Source organism: Leptonychotes weddellii, chromosome 8 (genome assembly GCF_054177405.1).
Source record: "Leptonychotes weddellii isolate Sample4059 chromosome 8, ASM5417740v2, whole genome shotgun sequence".
Classification (NCBI taxonomy): Eukaryota; Metazoa; Chordata; class Mammalia; order Carnivora; family Phocidae; genus Leptonychotes; species Leptonychotes weddellii.
The window spans coordinates 31,690,274-31,703,374 of record NC_138376.1 but is presented as its reverse complement, the minus strand read 5'-3'; the positions used below and the strand labels follow the sequence as shown (position 1 = coordinate 31,703,374).

At 48.9% G+C, this 13,101-nt stretch overlaps 1 protein-coding gene across 20 annotated transcripts in view; it reads left to right on the top strand.

Moving 5' to 3' along the window:
- Nucleotides 1–13,101, top strand: part of TRERF1 (transcriptional regulating factor 1) — a 200,785-nt gene that overhangs the window by 55,706 nt on the left and 131,978 nt on the right. The window lies entirely within an intron of this gene.

Here is a 13,101-nt window from a genome sequence, read left to right as displayed (position 1 = left end):
GGGTCCCCCTCACCAAGCATTTCGGTCTTTCAGTTCCTTTCCCAAGTGCTATGTGCTGCCCAGAGTGCAGGGTTTGGGGAACGATTTCGGGGCTGGAATGTGCCTCCTCGAGGGTATTTCTTGGTCTGTGGGTACCGAGTATTTTCCACCTTGGTTCCCAGTTCTAAGCCACCTGGTATTTGCTAGCGGTTAGGTGGCCATTGCCCACACAGGACCTTCCCCACAAAGGAAAGCTCGCCCACAAGTGTTTTCCTAGCACGCCCACTGTTGACGGGAGGGGAGTGAAATTTGGGGTGTACTTTCCTAATGGTCGGGCGGCGGTGATTTCGTGTGTCAGAACGATCTAGTCCTCATCCTGGTCGCTCCGATGGCCTCCCACTGAAACCCTGCAGTGACACCAGAGCAAACACATACGCTTCAAAACTAAAAAGTGATGAGGTGAGGAGGCAACAGGAAGTGGGGAAGTGAGCAGAACAAAGCCTGCGCTGTGTACTCTGAACGCTGTTGACCTTTTTTTTCTCTCTCTCTCACTCTCTTTAAAATCATATAGTTCTGTTAGATTGTTGAGGTAGAAGTTCTTGTTGGTTTGAAAAGGTTCAGCCTCTGAAGAGACCTCTGGAGAGAGTGTGTGGTGGGTGTCAAACAAGTTTAGGGAAGAAGCAAACCACCCTCTGCCTCCCTTGCTGGGCCAAAGTTATGCAAATTCATGTCCGTCAGGGTTCTGGAGGCTGTTTGATCCTCTCTCTCCATTTCTCTACTAAGGGCTGGGGAAAGTTATTTAAATTGCTCCTCTTTTTAGACCTTCCCTTGGAGGACTCAATTTAGCTCTTCTGGTGCTTGATTAAAGACGGTGGGGAAAGTGGAATTCTGCCCCCACGGTTTTTCTTCATCTGCTTCTACCTCAGTTTCTCATTTTCCCCACTCATGACTTCAAAAGGAGAGAGTGCACATTAACCATTAGTTTCCAGTATGGTGAGGGCCCACCCGTGTTGCCTGTAACAAGACCCCCTCAAGCCTGTCACTGCCTCAGATGCCTCCCACCGCGGAGGGCACACTTCACACATCACACATCCGGGGACAGATCACTGGCTGGCCAGATGGAGAGAGGGATTGTTAGTTTAGACAGACAGCTTTTCATTTGAGGAGCAGATATGGTCTGAGGATGGAGGCTGCTGATAGGTGTTGGCTGTTTGGATATTGGAGCTCGCTCAGCTCAGGTTGGATTAGCTACATTGGAGCTTCGAGTTTGGGGATTTGAAGCAACAATAGCAGTGCGAACGGGAAGAGCCATGTGTTTGTAGAAGCTTCTTCACCTGCATGCATTTCCACGGTCTACCCTTCCACCAAGCTTACGAAGTCGGGAGGGAACATACAGGCGCTCCATTGTTGGTGGCTGGATGATATTAACAACATCATAATGAGTACAGGAGTGGTAAGCCAGTGCTTCCTGAATACATCCTTTGGGTCCAGAAGCCTGGTGCCGGGTCATGCATATGATCCTAGACTCCTTAATGCTGAGGGTATTCCATTGTACAGATGGGCCACAGAAGCCGGGAACAATAAGCTCAGGGACCTGAAATAATGGAGCAGGTATCCTGCCCCTCAGTTCACATGTATCACAACTGGTGTCTCCTGTGTGGCCTTCTGCATTCGTTGGCACTGATTTCCGACACGGCTGGGGTGGGGGTATGGTCAGTGGGCTGGCAATAGAATGGTTCTCTGCGGGGAAGCTCGCCGCTCCAGGGCACATCCCGACCCTGACCGGCAGCTTTGCTGGTGGATCAGCATCCTCGCTCCCCGCCGAGGCCTTGCAGATCTGTGTGGGCTGTGTGCCCCTGGAAACACACTGAGGCACGGGTCAGTTCAAAGAAAAGTTAAGGTCTTCTTTTTCTTTCCTTTTTTTTTTTAAAACTACCCTCTCGCCAATGCTGTTTTATGTCCGTGGTCTTTTCGGCTTTGCTGTGAATGGAGTGTGTGTAAGCCTGCTCTGAGAGTCTGAGTCCAAGTCCTGATGGAGAGGTTATACTCAGAGGCCCTCTACACCAGTGAGACTTGGGCACCTACCTACCTTCTTGTGGCTTCATTTCTGTGTTTTTTTTTTTAAGATTTTATTTATTTATTTGACAGAGAGAGAGAGAGGGAGGGGGAGGGCACAAGCAGGGGGAGCTGCAGGGAGAGGGAGAAGCAGGCTCCCTGCTGAGCAGGGAGCCCGATGCGGGGCTCTCAGTGCTAAGGTTGAGAACCCTTGATGTCAGGGCTTGGTTGTTGTCCATTCATCCCGAGACTGCAGAGGCTTGGCGCTGGGTGGTTGGAGGTACATATTCCTAATGAAGTAGAACCTCCAGGTCCAGGAAGCTTACTGCTCCGAAGATCTGACCGCAGATCATGACCGGAGCCGAAGGCAGACACTTAACCGACTGAGCCACCCAGGCGCCCCTTCATTTCTGTTTTGTTTGTTTTAAATCACTGTTGGAGTAGAGGTATGGAGAGCTTAAGCAAACTTGTATGTGACAGATGGAAGGAATAGGGCATGGGACTGAAACAGTTTTTAAAAACCCAAACAGGATCGCCTCCAGCGGAAACTTGGCCTTCATGGGCTAATTTGGGGAGTTCTAACGAACCTGCTACTGGACTCCCTACTTTCTGAAGAGCCCAAGCCTTAGGTGTCTTTTATCCCACCAAGCTGTTCACAGAGGCATGCTAAGGCCGAGGTGGTAACGTTCGAGCAGATAAACCATGTATGAGGAAGGTAGAGCTTTTAGGCAAATCTCATGGCAGGCTGGTGTTCAGTTGTTTGTGAATCAGACACGCAGAGAGGTTGGTTTGCATGACTGGGGGCTGACCACCTGACAGTAGTCCATAGCTGAGGTTCAGTCCTGGTGTGAGGCCGCCAGCCCAGAGCCTCAGGGCTCAGCTCACCTCTCTTGTTCTTCTGCCGGTGGGGGTTGGGCCAGTCTCACTGCCTGACGGACAAGTATAAATACATGAGAAATCATTCAAAACCTCCGGTCTAGCTTCCTTGAAATTTTCCCGTCCTGTTCCAGTACTGCCTTCATAATAGCCAACTCTTCTTTTTTTTAAACTCTGCAATGAAATCAAAGCTGAATCTTTTAACCACGTTTATCTGAGCTCAGTCCAGGTTCTGTTGTCTCCCAGTAGGGTTTTAATGCCTGAGAGCTAAACAGCTCCCTGGGTGTAATCTCGCAGTTTAAGTGTAGTCTCCGGCTCTGTTGACTATAAGATTCTTGTGAGAAATGTGGCCTGGAACACGAAATATATATGAACTTGGCCTTTTTTTTTTTTTCTTAATTAGAAAGTGGTGCTCTATCTTTGATTATTGTGTTAAGTTCTGTTAGTTCAGTGTTCAGCCCTGGGGAGGGATTGCCTCCCCAGTTTGCCCATGAACAAGGAGAATCGATTCGAACGGTTTAAAATTAATAGTGTTTGTGGCTTAGAAACCCACCTTGTCATTAACCACCAGTGAATGCCAGCCTGAAACATGTACGTGTGCCCGCGTCAACCGCAAGGTTGTGGAAAAACGTAAAGGAAATGGGGGGGGGGGGGATGTTGGTAGTAAAAGGTAAAGCTTGTGGGTGGGGGATGTGTGTGTGTGTGTGTGTCGGGAGGGGTGTTGAAGGATAGATAAAAGAGAAAGGGAAAAAAAGTCTGGCTGTACTCCAGGCCCTTAGGCAGGGTTGGACGTCACTAGTGAGAGAAGGTTAGCAGTGCGCCAACTCAGTATTGCTCTTCTAATGTCTTCATTTGTTTAGATTTGTATTTTTTTTTCAAAGATTTTATTTATTTATTTGTCAGAGAGAGAGAGCAGAAGCAGGGGGAGCTGCAGGCAGAGGGAGAGGGAGAAGCAGACTTCCCGCTGAGCAAGGAGCCCGATGAGGGGCTTGATCCCAGGACCCGGAGATCATGACCTGAGCCGAAGGCAGACGCTTAACCGACTGAGCCACCCAGGCGTCCCTAGATTTGTATTTTAAAACTTAAGAGAAGAAGCAGCATCAGGCAAACAGTACATTTGTTGGAGTGGAGTGGATTTATCTCCATGAGCCCACCTTTATTCATTAGATGACTTCATTCATCTAGGCCAGTGGCCCTCAGCTGGGGGTGATTTTGCCCCCAGGGGACATTTGATGATGTCTGGAGACCTTTTTGGTTGTCACAATGGTTTGGGGGGGAGGTTGCTGGCAACAAGTGGGTAGAGGCCTGGGATAGCTGCTCAACATCCTGCAATGCAAAGGACAGCCCCACAAAAAAGCGTTCTCGGTCCAAGGTGTCAGTGCTAAGGTTGAGAACCCTTGATGTCAGGGCTTGGTTGTTGTCCATTCATCCCGAGACTGCAGAGGCTTGGCGCTGGGTGGTTGGAGGTACATATTCCTAATGAAGTAGAACCTCCGGGTCCAGGAAGCTTACTGCTCCGAAGATCTGAAAGGGTCCCAGGAATTGGCCTCTTGGCCAAACTGTACTAATTTTGCAGCTTGGTGTCTTTTTTTTCATCCTTCTGACAATTTCCCATCTTACCTTGTGGCACCATGGCCCTGTCCCCCAACACGAATTCTCTGACTTAGTGCATTTTGCCCCCACCCCATGCACAATGCCATAATTTGAATTATTTTGCTCTTCTATCTCTACCACCTGTCTTGAGGCTGTGTTGGACAAGTTCTTGGACCTCTTTGGGGAATCTGCTTTTCTCTACCCCAAACGAGCTTAATGAATCTCCAAATTGCCGTTTTGCATAGGACGTGTCCTGGGTGCCATTTTCCCCCCATAGAGAGAATTAAAAACATGAGCTACTTAATAAACTATAGACCTACCGCCAGTCAACTGTAAAGCACATGCCCCTTCCCAGGCCACTTTTTGACAAGTTTCAGGTAAGAATGATAACATATTAAATTGTTAGGCAGTTTTATGGCTGTGCAGGGCAGATTTATCCTTTGATGAATAAATATTGCTGTAGCCCAATTTAGAACTTGACAAATGCTGATTTACAGCTTAAAATATATATAAAGGTTATTTTATGATGAAGTGGCAGTGGGGTAGGTTTAAAAACAGTGACGGCTGTGGCACCTTTGAGTACTGTGCCATTAAAATGGTGCCGCGGGCAGAGCTGCGGGGAGGAACCGGGTGGCTGCTGGGGATTCCTGTCACTCCCGAGAGGTATTGGGGTCCGGGTCACTTTGTGATGCACGGTCCCAGCTGATAGTGCTTTAAGGCACTATTAAAAGTGTAGGTGCCCCCGGGTCCCTTGCGGTCGATCGTGCCGTGCACCTTCCAAAGGATTCCACTTGCCCAAGTGTGGAGCTTCAGGGTGGTGGTGGTTCCAGAATCAAGACTGTACATTTCTCAGGTATGGAAGGTAGTTTTGAGGAGGAATGCTTTCAAAACCGAAGCGAGGAGGGAGGCTGGTGAGTTTCTTGTGTGTTCTGGATGTGGAGATCATCCTCCTTTTGCATCAAAACCACCTGGGGCATTTGAAGAGAATGGATACTTACAGGAATAGAAAGTGTATAATTGACGCTGACCTTTAATATCTGTTGCATGCGTCCGTGCATAATGATGGTAGAGCTAGAGCAGTTACTTGAAGTCCTTTCCTCTTTATTTATTAATACGTGCACATGGCACGAAAGTTGGAAGTGACAGAGTCTCAGGTAGTGTATAGTAACTCTTCTTCCCCTTCTGCCCAGCATCTCCCGGTTCCCTTCGCTAGAGATAACCCTGTTACTAGCTTCTTGGTTATCTTTCTTGAAGCTTATCTTTCTCATAAATGCACATATGAACCCATAGTATTTTTCAGCAGCTGCTAGCATACTCTTCATGCCAGTCTGTGCCTCACCTGTTTCCCTAATGGCATACGTGGAAGAGTAGTCCACATGATGACATAAGAGAATACCTTCATTGTGTTTTATAACTGCATAGTGTTCCATTTTATGGATGAGCCACGACGTATTAAAGCAATTCCCCAGCAGTGGACATTGAAGCTGTTTCTAGTCCTTTGTCATTTCAAATGGCACTGCTGTAGTGTCCTTGTATACACGCCATTTTGCATATGTAGGAATATGTCTGCAGAAGAAATTCTTAGAAGCAGAGTTGCTGGTAAAAGCGTGTGTGTGTGTGTGTGTGTGTGTGTGTCTGTGATACTGGTAGACGTTGCAAGGATCCTTTCAAGGAGTTCGTAGCGATTTACATGAATGAGACATCCTCGCCAACACAGTGAGTTATCAAAGTTTTTGATCTTTGCCGACCTGATAGATGAAAATTGGTATCTCAGTTTTAATTTGCGCTGCTTTTATGAGTGCGGTCGAACACTTTTCACAGGTTTAAGATCCATTTGTATTTCCTTTCCTTTTAATTCATATCTCTTGCTCGTTTTTCCATCAGGTTGTTGATCGAAATTTCATCATCTTTTAGATTCAGTATCTGTTTGACCCATTCCTGTACTTGGTGGAGCTCACTCCTGGGGGCCGAGGCCGACGAGGCACGCATTCAAATGAGGCTTTGGGGAGTAGGATGGGTCCACCATGCTAGTGATGAAGATGGGTCCATTTTCTTGGGTGTGGCCACTGTTGCCTCTGAGGCTGCTGGAGTCCCTGAGCCTAGCGGTTTCTGGTGGCATCCCCGTTGCGCTCCTGCAGAAGTCTGACTCAGCAGACAGCAAGTTGGCCATGTGCGGCTGGATTGGTTTTGGGGTTGGACATGAATGAGACCGGGGAGGCCAGGGTTGGGAGGGGGAGGAGTGGCATACTGAGACTTGGGGCGCTGACTATTTGCGTTTAGGCAAGGAAAGAGGCATTGCAACTGCACTGAAAATTTTCAAATACGTGGTGTCTGAGAAGTCAGGGAAAATAGGATACACTTAATTTTAAGTAGTATGTCAGTCACATTTTCAGTACTGTGCTTTAATATGGTTTTATTTTTCAGCCTTCAGACACCTTTCCAGAGGAGGTTTATCTAAACCTAAAGCGGAGTTTCTCAACCAAGAACGATTTCTGCACCACCCTCCTGCCCTTACCCCAGGGAGTGTCTAGAGACATTTTTGGTTGTCACATTTGGGGACAGGGGGCGGGGGGAAGGAGAAAGCCAGGGGCATCAAGTGGGTGGAGACCAGGGATGCTGCTAAACATTCTGCAATGCACAGGACGGCCCCCGCAGCAGAGAATTTCCAGCCCGAAATGCCAATAACGTCAGTACAAGGAAAGCCCTCGTAAAGCAACAGGGTCCAGTGGTAAATCTGGAAAAAAAAAAACGAAAACAAACCCCAAAAAACTCTTTCCTTCAGTTTTCAGACAGTTTGGACCTTCTGTAGTGTTACATTTAGATGAACTTCACCCGAAAAGGTGTGGAGGTTGAAGAACATGGAGAATTTGATTTGAAAATGTGACTAGCACACTGTTTAAAAAGAAGTCAATCCTATGTTTCCTGAGGTTTTGGACTCCCTGTGGGATTCAGTGGGAGCAGAGACCTGTCACTACCGTCGTCCTTTCTTACTGCCATTGCTCTTTGCCCTGTGCGTCCCTGCACATAAAAAGTGGAGGGCGGGGGCGCAGAACTTTTAAACCCGAGACCCCTGAGAGGAGAGGGACCTGGATGCCAACATGATGGCGTTTTCAGATCTCCGGGTGCTCAGCACAGTGGGAGGGCGGCACTGGGACCCTGCTGGGCTCTGTCTGAGTCCCCCCAGCCCTCAGCATGCCTGTTGCGCGTGGCCCTCAACCCCGGAGGTTCAGAGGAACCAGCAGAAATACCCTAGGATTTTCCTCATTGTTTTCAGAGAGGGAGGGCACTGAAAGCCCCTGTTGGGGAGGCCACCTGCCCAGTTGAAATCTTTATTCCTCACCCAGGTGCAACTTTGGGCCGGCCTCGGTTGCCTCTTCGGTAAAAAGGGAGCAGTATTAGCACGACTAGGAAGATGAACTGAGTTAGTATACGGAGAGTACTCCGCACAGTACCTGTTCGCGTTCGCCATTAGTATTATTGTGATTGTGATTATTGGCTTCAGCCCTCAGAGGTTCCAACCTTCCTGCCCCTACTCTGCAGTTCTGTGGAAACCCTTTGCTAAGATGAGCCAGCATACTTGATTCCCAGGATGCCTTTGGTGGCTTCCCCAAGTCCACATGAACATGAGTGCCCCTCGCCGTGTCTGAGGAGGGCTCTGCTTCTCCCAGGAGGCGCCAGGAGCTTTACTGAGCCAGCCCTGTGCTCTCCGTCTCCATCTCTGTCCGCCCATCCCTGACCTCCATCGAGGAAGGCTTGGGCCTGCCTCTCTGAGATGGGTCTCCTCATTTCACTCTCCTGATTCCGATTCCCGTGGCCAATTTCCTGTCTCCCACCCCATCACCTGGTGTGACTGCCTTGGAAAAGCCCAAGCTGGAAGCTGAGAGGAAGTTTGTATCTGGGCCGTGGACTTCCCTCCCATGAAGGACTTGGCTTCGGTCAGGCCTGGGCTCGTGAGCTCGCTGCTCTTGGTCCTCAAGGTGCATTTCAGCTTGGCCTCAGCCACAGTCACCAGAAAGGGTTATTTATAAAATGCGGACAGGCTTTGGCCAGAACTTATAAACAGTCTGCCAAAGTGTTGTCGGGTGAAGCCAAGTTCTCATTTTGTTTTCTTTATATTCACTTTGAAGGTTCGTATCCACATAGTTTTCATGGATCTTTCAATGGCGGGAGATCACAAGAGTTTGTGCCTGGGTTGGGTGGTTCACTCTGAGTGCTTCAGTCAGCATCTTCTTTTAAGAACTCACAAAACCTACCGAAGACTTCCGGGATACAGTGGGGTAATGGAGGGAGAGTGGCACAGAAACCCTGTCCCTGGGGAGCTTCTAGTCCCATTGAGGTGGCTCAGCCCCTGACAGCAGGTACTCCCAATCTCTTGAGGGAAATACACCCCCCGACCCTCATGGAGTCCCCAGTCTAATGGAGGAGGCATAGGATGAATTCGCAGTCTGATGGTGAGATAGCTCATATTCTCGGGGAGCTCCCAGTCTGTTGGAGGAGAGAGAAACCCTGCTTATCTATATCTGGCCTGGTGGAGGAGACCTGAATCTTGCTTTCTGACCCGGTTTGATGATGTGTGATGCAGACAGAACCCTCAAAGAAATGGGCAGGATGGAGCAGTTCTTAACCCCATAGCCTTCTTCTCTGTCCACGATAGAAGTGGGGGAGATAGGAGAGACCACGGCAGCCCGGGGAAGAGGCAGATTCAGCAGTACCCTTTGATTGGGCCGTAGCAGCCGCTTTTACCGGCCTCTGCCTGCCCAGCCCCACCCCGAAACATGTGGAGGCTGCGCTATCTTTAGTGGTCACCCTTTGTAATCTTTAGAGGCCGTTGCTGACGTGGCTGCTTCCTGGGCTGGACCTCTCTCCCTAGAGAGCTGTGCTTTTTGCTGGGTGAGAATTTGGCTTGGGGCAGGGGAGGCAGTGCAGAGTGACTAGGGGCTTCCAAAACTTGGCTGCAGTCCCTTGCCTTCTCCTGAGTCACAGGGTGAGACTTGGAGACCCTTTAGACAATCTGTTTTAAGGTAAAAAAAAATAAGAATATCCTAGAAAGGACGTTAGACATCATCTAGTCTTATCTTCCCATTTCACAGAGGAGAATGTGGAGGCCCAGAGAAGGGAAGTGTTTTTCTCAAGGTTGCTTAGAGGTTGTGCTGGGCTTATGGCCTAGCTCCTGAATCTGATCCTTAGAGAAGAGGCCTGGTAACAACAGCAATCAGGGAAGTCCTGGTAAAGCCTATGCCAGGTCACTTATTCCCCCTGCTCCGAGCCTGTGTACCCCCATCCCACTTGGAGTAAAACCAAAGGTGTTTCTGTGGCTTCAGGGCTGGCCTGATCTGGCTCCCATCCCCCTGCCTCTCTGTCTGCCACTTAGCTTCTCATTCATGCCACACTAGACTTCTGATTGTTCCTTGAACATCCCAGGACATTTCCACCTCAGGGCCTTTGCATTTGCTGATCCTTTCGCCTGGAATATCTTCCCCAGATGACTCACTTCTCTGCCTCTTTCGGAGAGCCCCAACCTGACCATCCTAGATACAATGCCTTCCTTCCCTACCATTCTCTATCTCTCTTATCCTGCTTTACTTTTCTCCAGAGCACTTGTCACCATCTTAAATGGCATGTATTCATTTATTTCCTAATTCTTCCTCATTTCCTCCCTTTAGAATGTAAATACCGAAACATGGTCTGTTTTCTTCTCTGCTTTGTGCCCAGCAACCAGAACATGTGGGACACACAGTAAGTGCTTAATATCTATTCGTTCAAAGGAGGGAAGGAGGGAGTATAAAACACAAATTGAAATCACTTGATGTTAAGGTTGGTTTGATTTGGTTAGGCCAAAAAAAAAAAAGACCTGATGGGTGGCAGAGAGCCCATCACCTTCCGGGGGCCATCTGGACCTGCGTCTTGGGTGTGGCTAGCCGCAGTCCCTGTTGCCCCCTCACTCCATCCACCTTGCATTATCCTTTTAACTAGAAAAAACTAGGTTAAACTTCACCCTTCCCAGAAAAAAAAAAAAAAAAGTGTTTATAAATGCCCTGGACTTGGAAAGGCTGTGACCCCTCCCCTGGAGCGCTTCTCGCCTTTTGCCAAATGATGGAACAGAGATGGTGCTGGTGGAAGGAAGCTGCCTCTTCTCCCTTGGGGCTTATAAGTCTTAAACTTAGCTGCACGACCAGAGAGACTCCCTTTTCGCAAGGACAAAGACAAGTACCCCAAGATTTGTGTTGAGGATCCAGGAGCAGATTGGGGGCCAGGACGCATGCACCCAATATATGAATTTTGGTTGGACTCATGAAGCTGGGAGGTTGGAAGGGGAAGCTGAAAGCTCCCGGGTTCTGGTCCTGCCTCTTTTTGTGGGTGGCCTTGGCTAGTTACTTCCTCTCTCACAGCTTAGCTTCCTCATCTATAAAATAAAAGAATTGGACTGAACCTGGCGGAGGGGGGTCAAGGCTCCTGGGGATTCATGCGGATGGGTTGTTCCTAAGGCTCCCCTCCATACTGACAGCAGTACTCTGACGCTCTTTGGATCGAATACCGGGTTTTTGGTGAAACCATGACTTCCTTGATAATGCTGGAAATAGAGGTGACAGTTAAAAAAAAAAAAAAGTAAATGTTAAAAAGTGTTCTCAGTGCCAGTTACTGTAGTAAGTGTGGGGTTTTTTTTTCTTTCTTCTTCTTGGTCTTAACCTGTAAGCGATTACAAGATCAAACAAGTTTCAGTTTGAGTCCCCCTGCTTTACAGTCTGAGTCTGTACGGCGTTGACTTACCACGTTTACTTTCAACTAGTCGGGCTGTTCCGGGGCGGCTTTTTATCAGCCAGCTGCTCAGCCGTCAGCGTAGGAAGGCTTGGTCTTGGGCAGTTTGGACACTGGGTTTTCAGCACCCATGTAGATCTGGCACCTCTTCCCCATTTATCTGCCGTCTCTCTCCCCGGCACCCCAACCTGACTCCGTAAGCTGCTGTCATACAGCAGTCTCTTTGGGGAGACTGTCAAGTTTCAACCCCCTACCAAACCCCAGCCTCTTGCCCGGGACCAGCTACATACTTTGCTGGGCCCAGCGCAAAATGAAAATGCAGGGCCCCTTGTTTAAAGATGAAGACTTTCAAGATGGCGACAGTAGTGCATTCAGTCAACTGTGGGGCCCTCTAAACCTACACCGGTCACATGCCCTTGTGGCTGGCTCTGCTCTTCCATCTTCCATTCCCAGGACCATAGAGATGTATAAAACACATTTGACGGGTCACGACAAGTTTCCTCAGAAGGAATTTGAGGTGTCGCTGTCATGGCCTGTGGTGAGATTCATAGCTTCTGGCCTGAGGCACTCTGTGTTTGGGAAATCATGTGTGTATAGTGGGGAGGGTTTGGGCAGTGTCCTTGGGTGCCGGTGGGAGGCTCAGAGGACGATGGTTTAGAAATGGTTGCATTGCCCAAGCAGCCCCAAGGATACTGGAAGCTCCTTTCTGCAGATGCATCATTTGCTTTGCCCTTTAAAGTCCTTTGATGGATAAACAAAATGTGGTATATCTGTACAGTGGAGTATGATTTAGCCATAATCAGGGATGGAGTACTGGTGTGTGCTACAACACAGAGGAACCCTGGAAACATCATGTTAAGCGCAAGAAGCTGGACACAAAAGGCCACATATTGTATGGTTTCATTTATAGGAAATGTCCAGAATGGGCGAGTCCATAGAAACAGAAAGTGGTTGCCAGGGGAAGAGGGGTGGGGAGTGATGGCTAGTGGGTATGGGGGTTTTTTGGGGGGTGATGAAAATAATCCTGAAGTTAGTGGCGAAGGTTGGACAACCTCGTGACTATGCTAAAAGACCACTGAACTGTGCAGTTTAAAGGGTAAATTTTACAGTTCATGAGTTATATCTCAGTTTCTTAAAAAACATGAAAATAAAGGTCTTTTGAAGGCTTGGACTTGAACTCTCTACCCTCTGCCCTTGGTGGGTTTTGTGGGTTCAGCGCAAGAGCGGCCTTCTCTCCTTCCATGGGCCCCTCCCTCTTCTTCCTGCCTCCCCTTCAGCCACAGATAATCTCTTGGGCATCCCTCATACAAAGCCTGTTTTCCAGGAAAGATCGTCTGGAAGCATTCATGCTAAGCGGATCTGTGGCTGCTAAGACTTAGCCCTCATCCAAGGTATTTGCATATTAGCTTATAAAGGGAGAAAGCTTTTAGGTAAGAGGAGTGAACATTTAATTTTAGAATTCCAAGTAAGAGCAAGCCGAGTGTGGAAGGTTGTTCATTTTCATGGGGTCGGGGTGCTCAGTGGCTCTGGAGCCAGGGGTGGCCAGGTGCCCTTTCTGCCCACCGAGCCGGCTGACCCCAAGGCAGGGCCAGGCTAGCAGTGGGGGAGTGGCAGGCTGAGAAACATCCCTTCAGGACAAGGGTCTCTGCCCCAGGACCTCCAGCTTCCTTTATTGTTTTCCCAGCTGGGGGGTGGAGGGGAGGGTAAGGGGACAATTTGTGGAGGACCGCTGGGTGGGGAAGACATCTTTCCAGTCAGGTCTCATTTCTGCTTTGTTAATGTGCTTGGTTCTTGAATCAGATGGTCCCAATTTGAGACAAACCCCTTGCCTAGCGCTTCTGC